This window comes from Nyctibius grandis, chromosome 30 (genome assembly GCF_013368605.1).
Source record: "Nyctibius grandis isolate bNycGra1 chromosome 30, bNycGra1.pri, whole genome shotgun sequence".
NCBI classification, from domain to species: Eukaryota; Metazoa; Chordata; class Aves; order Nyctibiiformes; family Nyctibiidae; genus Nyctibius; species Nyctibius grandis.
In genome coordinates, this window is record NC_090687.1 from 1,462,117 (window position 1) to 1,481,671 (window position 19,555).

At 51.1% G+C, this 19,555-nt stretch overlaps 1 protein-coding gene across 2 annotated transcripts in view; it reads right to left on the reverse strand.

The window, feature by feature from the left end:
- Nucleotides 1-19,555, reverse strand: part of RAB40C (RAB40C, member RAS oncogene family) — a 39,573-nt gene that overhangs the window by 19,277 nt on the left and 741 nt on the right. The window lies entirely within an intron of this gene.

The following is a 19,555-nucleotide window of genomic DNA, read 5'->3' on the forward strand; positions in this document are numbered from 1 at the left end:
TTCGCATCTGGGGTGCCCAGCAGCTTCACACACACAGAGTTTGTCAAAAACTAGGAGCCTGCCTCTCACATTCGGGCAGAGAAGTTGTTTAAAAAAAGGGGCAACTCCACTTGCAAGCAACAGGTCCAAACGGAGCCGAAGACGCCGCTCCCCGTGGCCCCAGGCACAGGAGGGAAGAGGCAGGACCGCACCTCCCACCTCCTTCCCGCTCGGGAACGGCCCAGGGGTACCAGGTGCTCAGGAAAAGCAGCTTCTCCCCAAGCTCCAGTTAATGCACCATCACTGCACGCCCACTAACGCACCAACTGATTTACAACCGTCTTTAATAAAGCAGAGTCGCTTCACTCCGATTAGATCAACTTTTATTTCTTCCTCTTGCCAACAGATACCAAACGCTGAATCCATATTAAAACCCCACTGTTGTGTTACGACCTGTATTTCCCTTTTTCCTGCAAGGAGAACGCTGCCCCGATAACCAACCAGACAAGTTCGTCAATAAAGCAAATGGATTTTTCTGAGTCATCAGCAGGAGCTCCCTGTTAGGGAAAACAAATTAGATTTCAGCCTTCACAGGGTGCTATAAAAAGCAATAAAGATAATTATCTTAAATTCCAACTATTTCCAGTGCTTTATCATAGAAAATAGACAGTTTACATTTTATCTTCCTCCAGAGACAAGTGAAGGATCTGTATTTATTTCCAGGCGGATATCAATCTCCCTCGTCCCCAGGGACGGTGAGCAGCAGTGGGAGCAAGCCTGCTCCGCAACCAGGAGGGAGCACCCAGGCATCTCCCCCCAGTTCCTAAACCAGGATCATCCCCTGGCACAGGCTGATGGGTCGTTAGGGAAGGGGCTAATTAAGCCCACTGCCCTGTTGCAGATGATCCCCAGAGACTCTGCTCCACGCAGAACTGCCCCATTTCTTGTCAGGCACAAGAGCTCCCTGCATGTGGTAAGTCCTCAGCACCCTCCGTGCCAGCAGCCCAGGCGCATGGATGGAGCAGTTGCATGTGAGCACCAAGGAGGGGGGATAACACCACCATTTTCGGGGCACAGAGGCCACGTGTTTCCAAAAATGCCGCCGTCAGGTGAAACAAATCACTCGACTATCAGCTCTTTAAAAGCGAGAGAGGTTCAGCTGGACTGGAAAGAGAAGAAAACTCATTAATGGAAACGCCAAACACACAAACCCAGAAATGCCCTCGTTAGGCTCCACGCTCAGGAACTGCCCAGCCTACCCCCCAACACGGGGAACATGTTCCTTGTCATGAATATACATGACTCAGTCACCAGAGCGATGCTTTGAACACCCATTCCCTCCATGCCCATCCGAAACTACACCACGTACTTTAAATCAGAGCAACGTCAGTCTGCGGGTAGAACAATATGGCCATGACCAAAGCGGGCAACCACCAGAAAACAGCACTGGAAACCTTCTTGAGCTCCTGCTGCAACTGCTCCTTGCTCCAGAGATGCTCAGGGCAAATAAATAAGCAAAGTAGACGTCCTTCATGGCCTTCACAGCGATGTCTATGCTCAGAAGAGAAGGTATGTGAGACCATAGAATCACAGGATCGTTTTGGTTGGAAAAGGCCTTTAAGATCATCGAGTCCAACCGTTACCCCAGCACTGCCAAGGCCACCACTAACCCATGTCCCTCAGCACCACATCTACACGGCTTTGAAATCCCTCCAGGGATACCTCCATGTCTTTTAAATCCCACCAGACAGAGGGAGGAAGCACGAGGTGCATGGTTGTACTTGCCCCTGCAGATATCCCTTCCCAGGGGACAGGATGGCCCATCACCTGTGCGGGACACTAGAAGAGCTCACCACGATGGACGTCAAATGCCGAATGCAAGAGCACAGAGAAAGAAAAGTACCAAATCCTTCCCTTCACGTTTCCAGACGGCTGCCAGTCGACTGGTTGTGCTGCCTGGCCTCAGGGCAGTCGGGGTCTTTGTGCAGAACTTCTCTCCTTGGCATCAGAGTGCTGGAGGCGAAGGGCAAAGGCCTTTGTGAGGATTGCACCCCCGCGGCACTGCCGTGAAACTGGCCTGAGGAATTCACACACGCTCGAGGTGAAAGTTTTGACTTTTTATTCTAGGCTACAGTCAGCTTTTAAGCAGTGTCTGGTAACACGGGTTGGAGGAAAATGATGCTCTCTAACGTGCACACACCCAAACTGGGACTAGGGACTACATTTCCAAAAGGTTTTTGAGCAAACTACCTACAAGCTCACTGGTAAGGACAAAAACTGCACAACTGCAACATTTTGGAGAAAATTTCAGCTTCCCTCTTCCATAAACACTCAGTGCATCAGGACAACTCAAAGGGACTCCCTTTAAAGCTTGCATGGGATATCTTTTTTTTTTTTTTGGTCTGTTTGCAGCCCACCTCGCTTTCCTAGGCTCAGCCTACAGCTCAAGCTCAGTCTTGGCTCCCCCCTGGTCCCAGGGACCTGGGGACAAGAGGGCCACCACCCCGCCGGGTGCAGCAGCCACTAGATGCCACCATTGCACAGAGGCTGCTGGCAGCGTGACCGTGTGGTGGCCACACTGCACCAGGGCTGCTCCTCTGCCCATGGCAGCGGGGGTAGAACTAGATGATCTTTAAGGCCCCTTCCCACCCAAACCAGTCTGTGATTCTCTGCCTTTTCATTTCGGGCAGCTCAGACGCCAACAAGTGAAGGGAAGTTTCTAAAATTTAATTTCTGTAGTTGACAGGGTTTCCCCCACCTGAGCATCACCTCTGCTCGCTGCCAAGTACAGCTCATCTTGAGACTGACATTTATTCTCCGCCAGAACGTGCTTTGATCCCCCGGAAGGGATGCGCTGCTACAAACCCCACGTGACGCTCCTGCGGCACACGCAGCACCAGCAAACCAGCCGACACGCCGTCAGCAGCTGCCCCCGCAACCCTGCCTGGCCCTCGGGGCACGCAGCACTGGGGGAAAGGAAAACACTCTTGTTGAAAGCTTATTTTATATCAACCCATCTCTTTCCTGACCAATATCTAGCATGATGCAACGAAATGAATGAGGCTTGGAAAACAAGTCTGGGCTGTTCTCTCTAATTTAGCATTCAGGCCGACTCCTCTGCTGTTTTTCCAGCCCTGCTTTAGACTCCTACTTACGCTGACGCCATCTCAACCCCGCTTCTCGAGCGGCGAGCCGACCTGGCACAGGGAGCTCTTGCAAAGTGATCTGCTGTCACCAAGCCTGATGTCAGACACCCGATTCCCCTCCGCAGAGCTGGGTTTCATGCTCCTGGGCAAGACTCCAGGGAATTCCAAACCTTCCTTTGACAATTGGTGTAAGAAAACCTAAGCAAGCAAGCCATTTTCCCATGGGAACACACAGGATGTGTTATAGGAAACTCTGACCCCTTCCAAATTACTCACGCAGAGCACAGCACACGTTGCATCAATATGACCTGAAAAACCCCACACCCAACCTTTGCTTCGTTAAAACTTTCACCCAAAAGATTACACCTGATGTGACCAGGAAAAGTAAAACTCCAAGAGAAACGATAATTTTCTTCCAGCACTTGATACAACTTTGTATCAGGCTGTCAGTCCCTTTTCCTCCTGGGAAGTCACTGCTCGGAGAAAGGCATCCCTCCGCTCCGCCAAGCCCCCGAACTGCGTCTGCACGAGCAGCAGCACGCCGAAAACCCAACGGAGGAGCCAGCAGGCAAGCAGATACACGGACCTGGAAGTCACACTGGAACAGGTAGAAAGACAAGGGAGATACGGATTTCATGCTACTCTTGGGCTCTCCCTTTACACAGATTAATATCTCAGGAAAACGACTTTAAATAGCTCAAGTGAACAAAGTTCTATAAATATTTACTGCTGGAAGCACAGCAGCTTCTTGGCTTTGCGTAGGTTTTTATTTTAGAGAAAAGGAGACGATTTCGCAGTTGCAGACTCTCAAGATGACTCTGCCCTCACGCCCGGGCTGGGGACCAGAAGGGTCACCTCCCCTTAAAAAGGCAGATTTAAGCAAAACCTTACAGCAGTAAGGGCAGCACGTGCCTTTTTCCTCCTTTGGCTTTCCAAGGCGATCCTCACTCAGTGCTGGGGTGAGAGTGATTCCAGCTCTCAGTGCGATGCCAGAGCCAACACTGCATTGGAGGTTATCGGTCCAAATCAAGCGTCCTCCTCCAGAGATGCTCTGATGATCCAACGCCCAACTAACAGCTCTGTGCACCTATACAGTTATTAAAAAGGTACAACCAGGACTTGCCCCGTGACAGAGGGGTGAAGGGACTCGCCTCACATTAAAGCAAGCCATCAGCAGGCTTCCCTGCCACCTTCCTCGACATCTGGGCTGCAGCAGGCTGGCAGCAACATCTCCAGCTTGCATCCGCAGTGTCTTCAAGAAGAACAGAATTTATTCACACATCTGGAGCAGAAGACATTCCAGGTGAGGCTCAGAAATCTCCTCCCAAAGGAAAAATAAAAAAAATCAATGCACTTAAGTGAAACATTGCTATAGTTTTCAGACAGGCTTGCTTTCCTTCCGAAAGACGTGCTACTTATCACTTAAAGTCATTTCCAGTTTGTGTGAATCAGATTGGGCAAAGATGCTTTTGCCACCTCATTTCTTAAATGGATTGTTTTCTGCTTGTGGGAGCTGGGAATCCACCACCTCACTTTCTGTTAGTCCACCCCCAAAAAACACCCAACACAGGTTGTATGAACTTCATTAAAAATACAAACAGTTCCCCTAGCCTACAGACATGTGCCGTATAATGCCACCTCAGCTTCTTTTCTTTCTCTTTTTTTTTTTTTTTTTAATTAAATTAAACTGGGTTCAGTTTATTTATAATTCAAACGAAGTCAACCAACCCATTTGCAAAGTGATCTATAAGGTCAACAGGCAAAACTTGAGGTGTACAATGATGATGAGCCAAGGCCAATCCTTCACTCAATACATTACATAAATAAGAAAATAAGATAAATTGAGCAGACTTTTGTTACCTGTCTGACTAATGCTGCTTTTTGGCAGATTGTTATTTCATCTATGGACATAATTAAGCCAGAGTGGCTCCATCCTGCAACTCTTCTAATAACGATGGCATCTGAGTCGTCAGAGGAGGACTGATGAGCAAGATGTGGCCCATCTGTTGGCACCTCCAGAGAAACACTCTGGGAAATTTCAAGGCTGCCTCACAAGCCCCCAGAAACACTCACCGTGCCACCACAGCGCCTCACCCAGCGAGCCCGCTGACTGACTTGCATTTGTGACTGTTGTTAGCACAGCCAAAGCCACCACACCACAACTGCGTAACTGAAAATGCTGGATTTTCCCCCAAATCACCCCCAGATGCTTCTGTTTTCCTCCAGGTCATCAGCTCTGCTGAGTCCAGGTCGACGACTTCTTAAAAGGTCATCTTAAAAATTCGCAGGTCTAACGCTACGCTGACCAGTGACTGCTGGGAGGAGGGGAGAGCACGGGGCTGGAAGTAAAAATAGAAAATACACATCAAATATTTAACTTGCTGAGATTTCACAGTGAACTTGAGTAACCAGCTACGAAGGGTTGGTGGTGCTGCACGGCATTCCAGAGGATCCTTGAGAGAAAGTGATGGACGTGTCTGCGAGCAGCTGGCAAATCAGTAACTGGAAAATGTAAAGGCATGCCGTGATTATTAAACAGGCAAACAGCATCAGGAGCATCGAGCAAACCCTGTTTCTCCTGGACCAGCACTGAGAATACCTCCCAGTCAGTACAGTAGACTTCCCAGACAAACTGCAATGCATTTGTAACCCAAGTGTCGTGGAAATCCTGACTTAATGCACAAAGAAGGATCAGAAGTGTAATCATCCAGAGTGCAGCTGGTCTTGCTGCAGTAAAAACACTCATTTAAAAGTAGATAAACACCAAGAAATGCTTTAGAGTGGGTCAATGGGATGTAAATAATTTTTTCCTTCCCTTTTGCAAAAGGAGAAAGTTCACAATGAGTCTCCAATAAAGCTTCTTAACAGCAAGGACTCCAGGAGCTGCAGCTAAGCAGAGACAGGTAAATTTAGTTCAAAACCTTTATCACCAGTTCAGACAACGCTGTGGATGCCAGCAAAACCATCATAACCTACTGTGAATTTTTGGGAAGATGTGCACTACACACGAGAGCCCTGGTCCCTCGCTGGCAGTCCCTTACCGGCCAGACAACCACTCCCAGGCAGCCAGGACAGGCTCCAGGAGGGTGTGGGCAGGGTGTCCCCTCCTCCGAGACCCTCTTGCAGGGCTGGCAGAGCCTGGCTGGGTGTCTCTCGGGCTCCCCAGCCTGCCATGGTCCTTCAGGGCGCCTCTGGGGAAGTGCAGGCAGGGTTTTTATCCCATAAGGTAGCAGTCGTCTTACTTGGGTGTGCAAGATGCGAGCTGCTGCAAGGTCCCTCCCTCTCCCTCCAAAGGGCTTGTGCAAACCTTCCAGCTGGATTAAAAGAGGAAAAACCAACCAATTAATCCATGCAAAAACCAGCACGGTGACTGCGCCTCTCCCAGTACAAGACTTCATAACTGGAGCCTCTCTCTGCTCTGGTAAGTTCAGCCTAGAGCCATTAGTGCAGAAATTAATTGATCCCAAATGCCAGCAATAACCAAGCGGTGTCCAAAGACGACTGTTTATTTTACCGAGTCCCTGAGTGTCACAAATGTTCACTAGACCTTTCTCAGCCGTGACTCTCGCAGCTCGGTTCCAAAATGGAAAGCCTTGTCCCTGTGTGTGCAGGCACCATGTGCCACAGACACAGGAAGAGCAGCCAGCGATGGCACCGGCCAGCAAACTGACCCCGGCCAATGACTTCATAGGGGCAAGTTAACGATGAAAAGCAATAATTGCTTCCTACGGGGCAGGAGCACTGTCCCACACCTGACAGCTGGGCGTCCAAGGGGCTGGTGTGCCATGGTTTCCCCAAAAACAAACGAGTGGGGATGCCCTCACGCCTGCCGAGTGGAGGGAAAGGGCAGAGGCAGCAACATCCAGCCAGGCCCGTCCTCACCACCAAGGCGAAGAGAACAAATGAGGGAAGAGAAGTGCTGAGAGGTCACAAAACTGAGGCCAAAAGGTTGGAGCAGTTACCTCCAGGTCTGCGCTGGGACACGACAGCAGACCAGCTCCAGAATAAGAGCATCACTCCTACTTCCAGGCCTCGGCGTGCAAAAAAAACCCACCCCACAACCAAGGCAAAACCCCCCCAGACCACCTCCATAACCAAACCAGTCGCTCATGGGGCTGACAGCAGGAATTTGGACAGCAAGGATGCCAGGCCACCAGCACAGCAGCTCGCAATGCCACCTGAACTGAGACCCTCGCCATTAGGTTATTTCAGGGTGAAATGACCCCCCCATCCATACGGTGTTACCCACAAGCAGCGTCCCCAGCAGCAGCCATCTCCAGTGCCCGGCTCTGGGGGTGTACCAGGAGCTACACACAAGGTCAAGCCAAGAGGGACAGAGCTACTCCAGAAGAGCTTCACAGCATGGTCCTGCATCACAGCTAGTGCCGTACAAACTCACCGGCTTCTCCACAGACACCTTGCTCAAACCAGAGTGGGCACTGGCCTCCTGGGACCCATTTTCCTGCAGAACAACTGTACTCCACAAGAAGACAGCAGCTATTACCTCCCCCTGCCCCACACAAGAGCCCCCGTCACCATGTTCACACGTTCCCTCTCATTGCATCCCCCATCCTGCACCTTTTCGTTTCAGAAGGGTTTACAGGGAGATGTTCAACCACCAGTCTACAGCTACCGAGTCCAGCAGCCAAGTTGAAGCAGCATATGAAGGTAGGGTGCATTATGAGTGCAGTTTAAAATGCCTTATTTTAGGGTTTTTCAGGTTCTGGGTTTTTTTTTTTCATGTCTTCACCAGCCTACGAGTAAAAGGGCAGCCAGGGCTGAAGACTCATATCAGAATTGTTCTCTTGTGGGCAAAAGTTGATACAGAAAGACTTTGTTGTTTCATTTCTAGTCAAACGAGGCGGGTGGGTACAGAGACGCCAGCAGGCCAGGAGCTGCCAGCTGTAGCACGTTCAAAGCAAACGGGTTTTGCACTGTAGCGTGCAACAACTGAACGTCTCAGTCCAACACCCAAACCTGCTCCTAGGCAGGAGGCGGCTGCTGGGGCCAGCACCCAAGTAATGTGTGCACCAAAGACGCAGGTATTGAGATCCTCTGATTCAAGTAATTTCAAAAATAGGCAGTAGCATCCATGTGTTGAAGACACTACCAGTGCATTACCTTCCGCTGCAGCTCCCACTAGTCACTTAAGAGTTATTTTCTCTGTCATCCGTGCTATGAAATCATGTAGAAAAAACGAGGTACGAGCACATAAACACTAGCTGATGAAAAAAGTGAATTCAAGCTATTCAAATAACAACTGATGAAGTCATCCGACCTTAAAAAGTGTGCACAACAGCACATTAACAGCAGCAATTTAGCTAGCCAGCTCAGAGCTGTAAGCCACGGAAAAAAATCCCTTCCAAACAACGCATGAGCTCATCAGTTTGAGTCATGCGTTCAATTACCTACTCTTTAGATACACAGACAACAAATTATCTCCGTCAACAAAACATATGCTTTACAACAAAGGTGGATTCATCCCAGGTGTGTGTCTTTGGTGTCAGCATTCACCTCGGCAGTATTACTTCTTTGTTTTAAGAAGGGCGATAAAAATTCCCGAACAGCATCCCTGCAAAACACCCCCAGCTCCTGCCCGCAGAGCCGGAGCTGCGGGTCACAAGCACGTGCTTTTACCCCTGCTCCTGTCCTGCATTGTGGCTCAGCAGCCACCTTGGGAACAGGATCAAGAGGTCTCGGTTCTTCCTGGGCACGCGGGAGACCAGCGCTGCTCCCGCACGGTGCTGGCTGGGGGACAGGGGTAGATGGAAACCATCTGCTCGAGCCTGCGTCATCTTCTGCTCACACAGCAAATACCAAATCCCCTCTTGCTGCCCAGCTCGATGGGAGGTAGCGAGGAGCTTCCGATTATTTAGCTGTGCAGCAGATGAGTCTGAGCTGTTGCGAGCCGAGGAGCTCAGCCCCACGCGCACGGCCAGGAGCCCGCGGCCCCGAACGGAGCCCAGCACGTCAGGCGAGCTCCTGCCAACCCACGGGAGCTGCCGCAGCGCTTGGCAGCTCTGCGCGGTACAGCCAACGAGCTGCCAAGCGCCTCGCACACAGACAAGCTGAAAAGAAGAGAGAGCAGACAGCTTTCAATTATTTGAAGTTACTCAAATATGCAGAGTTTCTCCCAAAACCTGCCTTCCCTCATACCCACCTCATTTCAACCAAGAGTGCTTTCACGCACAGAATCAATGAGGTTGGAAGAGCCCTCTGGGATCATCGAGTCCAACCATTGCCCTGGCACCACCATGGCAACTAGACCAGGGCACTAAGTGCCATGTCCAGTCTTTCCTTAAACACCTCCAGAGATGGTGACTCCACCACCTCCCTGGGCAGCCCCTTCCAATGGCTAATGACCCTTGCTGAGAAGAAATGCTTCCTAATGTCCAACCTGAACCTCCCCTGGCGAAGCTTGAGGCTTTGATTTAGACTGGAAGCCTTTCCCAGCAAGGCTGCTCATGTCAGAGTTTGTTCCCAGCCATCTTCACCTACAGCTGAAGGATTGTAGGTGGGGATCTGGGACAAATAATTGCTTGTTTGGTTTTGTAACCAGCCAAAAGCAAAACACTTCTTTGGAGGGCTCTAGGAAGCCCAGATTTGCAGAAGACTTCACTTTGCTGCCTGCTCCATAGCCCAGAAGCCCTCCAGCAGCTACGTGGTCCTCGCACAGAGGAACTCTGTTCTGGGCTCATTTAGGGATGACAACTGCATCTGAAAACGGCGTTTGAAGCCAGAAGCAAATCTGTTCCTAAAGCTCGAACAATTTCAGCGGACACCCGGGAAGCCACGGAAACAGTCAAAAGTCAGTCCAGAACTGGGGATGTTGAGTGGATTTGTGCTTTAGAAGAAAATCAAGAATGATTTTATGCACAGAGGCGACAACAAACAAAAGAGTTTCTTCATCCTTCGCAGTTCAGATCTCCATAAAAACTAGACAGCTGCACACAGAAACAAAGACAGCCTATGAGGAAAATCAGAGGGCACCATAACAATCTTCATTGTTGCTGGATTACCATACAAACACCAAGACATGCTTGAAGACAAAAAAAACCCCACACACACTCAAAAAAATCCAAGCATTTGTCCAAAACCTTCAATACCCTGGCCTTTCAGAGGTTAACACTCCACATTTATGCTCCTGAACACACGCAGGTTGATATGTGGGAGATGTTGCTCTACAGCATCAGACCTTCCTGGCATCACCCCTGGGGTTAATGTTCATGCTGCCCGCTCCCTGTGCACGCCGGGCTCACGTGCAACGCGGCGGTGGCCAGAAAGGATGCAGCCATCTCCAGACGGACGCTGTACACCCAAACACCCACCCAGAAGGCTGCAGTCTTTCAGCTGGGCGTAGACAGGTTAAGCCCCACGCTCCTGCCGACCACAGGTGCTTACAGAGCTCCTGGAGCGGTTACAGAGACCACTCACCATGAATTTCACTGGCTCTTGCATTTGGTCTTGCTACACCGACTGTGAGCCCCACGCCACACAGGGACCACTCCACGCTGGAAGCATCAGGACAGCTGCTAACATTGGTTTCATAGAATCATCGAATGGTTTGGGTTGGAAGGGACCTTAAAGACCATCCAGTTCCAACCCCCCTGCCACAGGCAGGGACACCTTCCACCAGACCAGGCTGCTCCAAACCCCATCCAGCCTGGCCTTGAACACTGCCAGGGAGGGGGCAGCCACAGCTGCTCTGGGCAACCTGGGACAGGGTCTCATCACCCTCACAGCAAAGAATTTCTTCCTCATATCTCATCTCAATCTCCCCTCTCTCAGTTTAAAACCATTCCCCCTCATCCTGTCACTCCATGCCCTTGTCAAAAGCCCCTCTCCAGCTTTCCTGTAGCCCCTTCAGGCACTGGAAGGTGCTAGAAGGTCTCCCCAGAGCCTTCTCTTCTCCAGGCTGAACAGCCCCAGCTCTCTCAGCCTGTCTCCAGAGCAGAGGGGCTCCAGCCCTCTGAGCATCTCCGTGGCCTCCTCTGGACTCTCTCCAACAGCTCCATGTCCTTCTTCTGTTGGGGCCCCAGAGCTGGACACAGCACTGCAGGGGGGTCTCAGGAGAGCGGAGCAGAGGGGCAGGATCCCCTCCCTCGCCCTGCTGGCCACATTTCACATGTTGGTGTGCTGTTTCCAGCAGTAACAACACACCCCCAGCGACCTGACCCGCAATACGTCCCTGCGTGCACTGAACAGTCCTCCTTTGCCCTTAGAGGATGGGCTGGCCCTGCTGGCAGAGCCAGAACCCCTCCACACAGCTGTACGAGCCATGCCGCCTCGCAGCAGCTCCACAGCAGCTCTCAACAGCCCCAAATCATGTCTTCAAACCCTCCACTCTCAGCCCAAACTGGAGCCTCCCTGGTCCTCTCCTCCTCCTGACCTAGAGCTGTCACAGGGCGAAGATCTCGCCCCAACCACCCTGGCAGCAACTCTGAAGCACGACTTTTGCTGCTACCAGGAGAAAGCCAGCACTTTTTGGTTGTAAAATAGAAAAAAAAAAGGATTGAATTTTAACCTCGTAATACAAACGATACCTAAAAGAACACAGTATGTCTCAGCCTAAGGGGGCCCTTCACAGCGAACACACGGCCAGTGGCACAGGGAAGGCTCTTGGGTTAGGTGGGATCAACCCCGCAGAGTTTCACCTCCTTGTGCCGTAGCACAGACCTGCGCACTGGCTCCTGTACGGATCTTACCATCAAGTTACTGAAGCAGTTTAACAACATAAGAAAAATAAATCATCTCTTGTCCCAAGAGCTGTTAAGATTAAATAAACAGGACAGGTGAAATAGTGTGGGGGGGGGGTTGTTCGTTTTGTTTTGTTTGTTTCTTTGGTTTTTGGTTGTTTTTTTTCCATCTGGTTAGGTTTGCTGTCCACCCGGCCTGCAGAACCACCGGCAAAGGGACTACAGCCTGCTGCTAAAACTGGTACAGAGGGAAAGAGAAGACAGGGGAATTTCTGCGTACACGACTGGGGGTGTGTGCACAGAGAAACCACTTGCCAAGACAGGAAAGTGGTACGATAAAACCCCCAGATGGGCCAGGGAACTCAGAAACTGAGCTGGGAAAAAGTCAAACTGGCATCTCCAAAAAGAAATTTTTTTTTAAATCTGCATTTTCTTTAAAAGGAGATTACTCCAGAGATGCACAGCACCTTCTATTAAAGTGCCAGTTAAGTACAGCCTTCCAGTGTGCCCTTCTGCCCGTCTCCTCCTTAACCACTGATGGTTTAAACACCCAATATTTAGTCTGAATCGCATGAGGATTTCTGTCCAAATTCAATGCCCGATATTGAAAGGGCTGCAGCACTGCACAGCACACACTGGCATTAACCACTTCAGGGGTTGTATTTATAGAACTGGTGTCAAAGTTTTCAGATGATACCATACTGTCTAGTTTCCCAATGGGGTGATGGAAATGAGACCAAGAGGAGGTAGAAAAAGAGGAAGACAATCTAAAAAGCTGTGGCTACGTAAAAACGCTCTCAGCAAATAGAAGCCGTATAGGAACAACCTCTGAGCTGATGTCGCAACTTTGCTGTTACTACAACTTGTGCAGAAACAAACAGGCCTCTTGGATGGGGGGACCCGAGACCTGAGCCACGACCGTCTACGCCACAGGGAAATTTCCCTTTCAGGTGAGTCCCAACTCACAGCAAAGCTTTTAGTAAAACGGAGCCGAAGATTTTCACATCGGAGCTTCCCTCCTCCTCCTCTGCCTGCAGTCAAACAGAAACCGGGATGACATAATGCTGCTGTATCGCTGCTCGTCTGGTGCCGAGCCTGGGCTGCCAGGGGAAGGTGAGGGGCAAAGGGAAAGAGAATGAGATTTTAAAAAGCAAGGTTATAAAACCTCAGCTCTGAAACCTCAGCTCATAGCGTAGCTATTTCCAAATGCAAGGGAAGGATGCTCTGCTCTTCCGAGAGAGGGAGGCTGCCGGAGGAAAACATGCCAGGGAACAGCTGGAAACAAAAGCTAAAGGAGACGGGGCGGAGGAGGAGGAGACATTTTCCATGGGCTTTCCTCTGCGGCTTATATACCGAAACAAAAAAAAACCCCACACCAACAGAATTGACAATGCTACCACGGGATCCGGAGAGAGCAAAACCCACTCGCTTTTAAAAAATAAAAAAAAATACAGAGAAACTTTCAATCCCAGTTATTAGAAGAACATTCCACCCATTTCAGATTTATACTGCTCGGTTCACGTCACCTTTGTGCACTTCAGGCTCAGAAACATATTAACAGCCACGTAAAAGCAAAGCTTTTATATAGGGGATTACAGGTGGCGAGAACCGCCCAGTGCAATCGAGCACTTTGCAGAATAACCCCCCAGCTTTAGAAAAAAAAACACAACAAAAACACAACCCTCCCGAAACAACCCTCCTACGGTGCTGTGCGTCCTTAATTCTGGCTTGAGAGAGAGCTGAAGATACCAAAACCTGCGAGGCACTCACTCTGGGGGTTGGTTTTTGTTTTGATGGGGTTTTTTTTTGTTTGTTTGCTTTGTTTTGGGCTTTGTTTCATTTTAAGTTTAAGTCCCACATCAAGCAGAGATGGAGGTTCAACACTTCTGGAAATATTTTTCACACAAAGGATAAGTAGTAAACACTGGAGAAATAAGAGATGCTGGAGTGGTTTCTCAGCCAAAGCCTGCTCTGATGAGATCAGTTTTGCGTCCCCGATGACAGGGAAGCGAACATCCCTGAAGGACGCTGATGCAAGTGCTGGCAGACACGGGGAATTGCTGCAACAACCACTCCGCAAGCCACCGACGGAGATTCCTCGCAGCACGACCAGCACGGCCCAGCTGAAGCATTCCCTGCAGATCAATTCTGCAGCCACTACAGGGACGTGATGGCACAGCTGCACTTAGAACGTTTTGCCTCAATCCTCCTCGCATCAGAGCGGTAAAAACCTCAAAATAAAACATTATTCCAATTAATACAGTGATGCCAGAAAATAAACAGCAGTTTCCACTGGCGTGCAGCATCTGAAACAGCAGGCCAAGCCCAGCCTGACAGCCCCTGTCTACCACTGACAGGGACAACGCTGCGCCGGCGGCACGCGGCCAGGCGAGGAGGAGGAGGAGGCAGCAGAGAAGCAGCACCAGGATCACTGCCTCCCTCCCCGCTGATGCCAAGGAGAGCCCTGACACACTGCAGCAACGCCGGGCTGAGCACTCGGCTGCGATGTCCAGACTGTGCTCAACATCTCTAGCTCTCGTGACCATGCCCAGCAGGTGCCACCACATCGGTGCTGTCCCTGCCTGAGGTTCCTTCTCGTGTGCTCAAGGAGGGAAGGTTCGACGCTGTCAGGTATTTACAGAGGTCCTGTCCTTACAGGAGCCGCAGAAGTTTAAAGCAGAGCTGCTCGGCTGCACGCTTCGTTAAGGGCTTTGGAACTCTGCAGCAGGACCTCCAGCCCACACTGCAGCAAAGACAGAGGCTGCGGCTGAGAAGCAAGAGATCACCTCCCCGATCAGGCGTGGAAACTCGATAGCTGAGGAGCAGAAGCATTGAAGCATCCCCTCGCACACCCTCTGCAGCAGCGAGGAGGATGAGAAGCGCATCCCTTCTCCTGTGTACCCTGGTTGTGGTGCAGACAGTCTCCTAGTTGGCAAGTAAGTAACTTGCCGAGTGCCACGAAGCAAAGCAGAGCAGTTCTACAGGGGACATTTGTGGATGCGTGCTGGTGACAGAGGGGTCACAGCACACTTTTGAGGAGGGGGTGCAATAAGATATGCAAAGAAAGTCATCGCTGTAGAGGAAGACTGGAAAGGGACAGCTTAGGGACCTCCAAATTCAGACAGCTGCACAAAAACAACCAGAGGGAAAAGACATCCAAAGATGTGGGTCACTCAAATAAACAAGCTGGTAATTAAACAGCAGCGGTGAGGTCCCGGGGCAAGCAGCACCGGCTGGGAGGGTCCTGACCACCCCCGAGGGCTGAGCAGTGTCTTCAGCCACTCTTCGTTAACGCCGCCTCTCCCTGCCCTCCCGGCCAGGGAACGGGCACGCCGCTGCGCAGCCCCAGAGCTTGCTCCGTGCACAGCCGCGGTGGGCTCACCGCCCCTGCCCTAAACCTGAACTCCTCGCCCTTCTGCTGAGGGGGAAGAGCTCTGGGGAAAGATCCAAATGGTTTTTATCTGAACCATAAAACCTGCCGGTTGCTATTGCAACCCGAGCACTTCAGTTGCCTTTTTCCTGACATTTCCTTGGGTCTTGGAATAGCAGGGGGGTAACAGAGCACCTAAGGATGGTGCTCGAACAAGGACGCTAAGCCCCAGCTAAGGGATGGGGTTGGAACACGGGGGCTCGCTGCCTTAGGGCCGGTCCCAGCACCATCCCTGCGGCAAGGCCATGCTTTCAGCTCAGCTTTTCTTTGACAGGAGATCACAGCACCGACATAAGGCTTCCTTCTCATCGCTTTCTTAATACAAGCTGAGGACAGGGAAAAAAATAAAAATAAAAATCCATCCCCCTTCCAGTCAAAGCCATCTGCTCTGAAATGCGTTCCACTCTTTCCCTAACACACGTTTCTCCTTTCCTATGGGAAGAGCAGCAGGTGAGGGGGAAGGCCCTGCCGCAGAACAAGCCCTCCATCACGTGAGGATGGAGCACGCCACGCTCACGCCTGCGTGGTGAGAGCAGCCCCGGCCCTATCTCTGGTGCACGCGGGGCACCATCTCCCACAGCAGCAATGGCACTCGTGCTGCCGAGTGCTCCCATGCCCCGAGTCCTCCCCTGACTCACCTGGTGTCGATGCAGCCCGAGCTCCTCAAGCAAAGCAACAAACCAGCTGGGCAAGATCATTTCAGCACAAGCACCTGAATAACTAGATATTTGAGAGTGGATGTATGACACGGCAGTGACAAAGCCATGGGTCCTTCAGGTGAGGAACTGTCTTGTCTTCCTTTTGCAGGGCACACACACCCCACCCCTACTTTCACACGCAGCTCCACCACATCTCGAGTCCAAAACCACCCTGCGACCAGAGACATTTCTGTCCTGCTTCGGTACTTGGGGAAGGACAAGGACAGACCTCAACTGGGCAACTCAAGCACCAAACTGACAAGTGAGCTGTGTAGTTGACTCGTATCTGTGAGTAAGGCACGCTGTTTTGCTCTTAGCCAGCCGTAACACTGCGGCTCACAGCACAGGGGCCAGAGCAGCCCTGCCCTGTACCTCGGGAGAAGGAGCCAGTGCTGAGAGAAGAGGGCTTTTGGGGAAAGGCAGGATTTTTGGTTCCCAGATGAGGTCCTCCAGCTGTCAAGAGCAGCAGTGGTGCTCTGAGAACGGCACCCTGCCTCCACCACTGCAGATCTGGGGAGTGGGGTGGGTGAAAGCTGGGAAGGAGGACAACCCTGAAAGCCCAGAAGAACATTATGTTCTCCCAAAAGCCCACATTTCCACCAAAATACTGGTAAGATGGCTTAATTCAGGGCATTTTGTGGCTGGACAAGTCCACTGGAGTTACAAACTCTCCTGGGGACAGGAGGTGACAATATCCAGCCACAGGACACAGACAACACTCCTGAGGGCAGATCCTGCTCTGCGTGGGGAGTGCTTGGCCTGGCGCTCCTGGAGACCGACTCAGCATGAACCTGGCACACACAGGTGACAACTGCACCTCAAATCCTTCCTTAAAATGCTGGTTTTAAGTCACCAGAAGTTTTATATCCAGGGCCCTGGCAGCTCGGGTGCAGCAATGGTCAGGGGCATCACTCACGCCTCTTACTACAGAGGCCATCAGCACCCAGGGAGTAACAACCTCCTCTGTTTATACGCACCAGATTAATTTCCAACAGCAATTTAAATAAAGGACATTGCTAAGGTCTTGCTACGCACAATAGGAACGGCGGTGTCTAATTTAAGACGTGCCTGATTTAGAATGAGGTGCCAAGCTACAAGACTAAGTTGAGAAGCAATGGAAGGCTGCGGGATCCTGAACAAGGACGGACAGAAGCGACTGCGATGCTGTAACACAGACCAGCTCATCCTGCACCCAAGGCTTGCAGATACTGGACGCAAGCAAGCAGAGGCTGCCTGCTGCTTACAGCTCGCAGAAGAGATGCTGATAGAAAAAGGGCTTTCTCATCTCTTGGTTGCCCACTGCTCCAACACTCAGATGCCCATGGAGAAGAGAGGAATCCCTCAAACCCTTTTCTAGAGGCCAGGTGTACGGCAGAAGAGCGGCAGCAAAAACACAGAGCTTCACTTGGAGAGCGTCACCTTTAAAGGTGCGCCTGCCCAGAGCTGGAAGGACAACCCATCTCACACCACGTTTCAAAAAACCTGTGTCAGAGCAGCTGTAACTGGCCAAGATGGTGAAAGCAGCAGACCCCAACCAGACAGAGAGCAGGGGCACAATGGCTTTACCCCTCCCCACGTAGGTAGGGATCTGAGCTCAATGTGGCATGTCCCAATCACGAGATCAACCTAAAGCACACTCCATTTCACACCAGTAACGGCACGTTCTGTTTTCTGGACAGATGAAACAAGTAGGAAATAATACAGTACTTATTTCAACTTGGGATGTGGGGTCTGGGAGGGGACGAGGAGGAGGACAACGCACTTACAAGTAAAAGATCTACAAAAAGAGTCTCTATATAACATTCCACCTTCGCAGTTTGGGACTGCATTAGGGACGTGTCAAAAAGGAGGCCAGACACTAGCTGTTCACAAAACCGAAGTGCCTCCACGTCAGGGGATGGTCTCGGTCAGGGCAGAGTGAAAGCACGCGGGTGGAGAAGCGTGCCCTGCCACTACACACAGCCCAGCTGCGCCGGAGACGGAGCGAGTTCGATTGCCAAGGCTGTCAGGAATACCAGCAGCATCAAATTCACCCAGATTTCGAAGCTACTGCATCTCATTACCCAAAAGGCGTGTTCGCTTCGCAGAAGCTACAGAAGCAGAGACTGTCAGAGCATATATTAACGTGAAAAAACAGTATGTGAACTAATTTTCTAATTAGGAATGGGTTCAACTGCCCACAGAAGATGAGGGAAGATTCTGAAAATACTATTCACTGAGTCGTCTTTTCCTAGAAGAAAGATGTGGTATTTTGTTGTTATAAAATAGCAGATACAGAGACAAAGCTTTTACAGTGACAGGCAAAGTCACCGTTCTTTGGGTTTTAAGTATATATCAAAGAACTCCCCACACACTCACTTTGCAGTGGTACTTGTTACTCCTGCATCACCTGCTTCAAAACAGCGTCAAAACCATTTCTACCAGGAGACAATTCCAACTTTAACACTTCACTTAAACCAACCACCCCGTTACACTCTCCATCCCTTTCTCCTTCCTAAACACTAACTCCAAGGAGCAGCTCTACAGCTCCCAGATGATGCAGGTTCCTCAGAGACACAAACTCTCTTCAGGGAAGCTTAAAAGTGCCAAGCATCTCCTCGAAGGCAAACCGCACCAGCTCAGCCAGACACCCGAGGAGATGAACGATACCGCAGCCTTCGAGTTCCAGAATTTGCTGCTCTCATTTCACAAGCATCCCAACTTCTGAGTCACCACCTCCCCGTAAATCTCTGCGGAGCAGGTGCGTGCTTGCATCAGCTCCTACTGATGGTAGTAGCTCTGAGGACCAAGCACGCAGTCAGGAGCTGAGCCACGCTGCTCCTTTACACTCTAAATTCAGCCAGCTTCAACCCAGAGCACTGAGAAGCACCCGATTCCCTCAGACTCCTGCTTACAGGCAAAACTAAGCACCACCTGCTCCAGCCCTGGGCTTGGTTGCGGCAGTGATGCAGGGTCTGAACTGGATTGCTTCTGTCGAGCCCTTGGGGATGTTATCTTGCACAGAGGCTGAGGGGAATGATGACAGATTGAAAACCACTCCAGGACCTGCACCCTGCCAGGCCGTGTTACGCTTTAACTGCAGCGAGGGGACGCAGGAAATAGCACAGCGCCACTCCTTGGCTCTTAATTACGGTCTTGTGACACCGTAGTTAATGGTCTGTCATGGGCTCCATTAGAAACCTTGATGTTTGCAGGAGGCGGATCAACCAAGCTGCGCTCGCAGTAGGCAGCTACCAAGGGAGAGCAGCCCTGGCCTGGAAATAACGCTCACAGCTCTGGCCTGGAAACCAGGCTCCTGTTCTTTTGTTACAGACCCGCTTCCTCCGGGTCCAGCCCGGTCCTGGCGTTAAGCCCTGCGGTGGCCACGGGCGATCAGCTCGGCTCCTCGAGCAGGGTGCGGAGGCAGAGCCCCGCTGGGAAGGGTCCAGCTGGGCTGCGGGATGCGCACGTCCAGGGATGACATCGGACGCCGACCCTTTCGGCCACGTTCTCCTGCAGATCTTTACGGTTTTTAAGGCAGAGCCCTGGCCTTTCTGCCGCCAGCCCCAAGACCCCCGATACACCACGCTACGTTAATTAAAAACACACAAAGAATAATGCAAAACA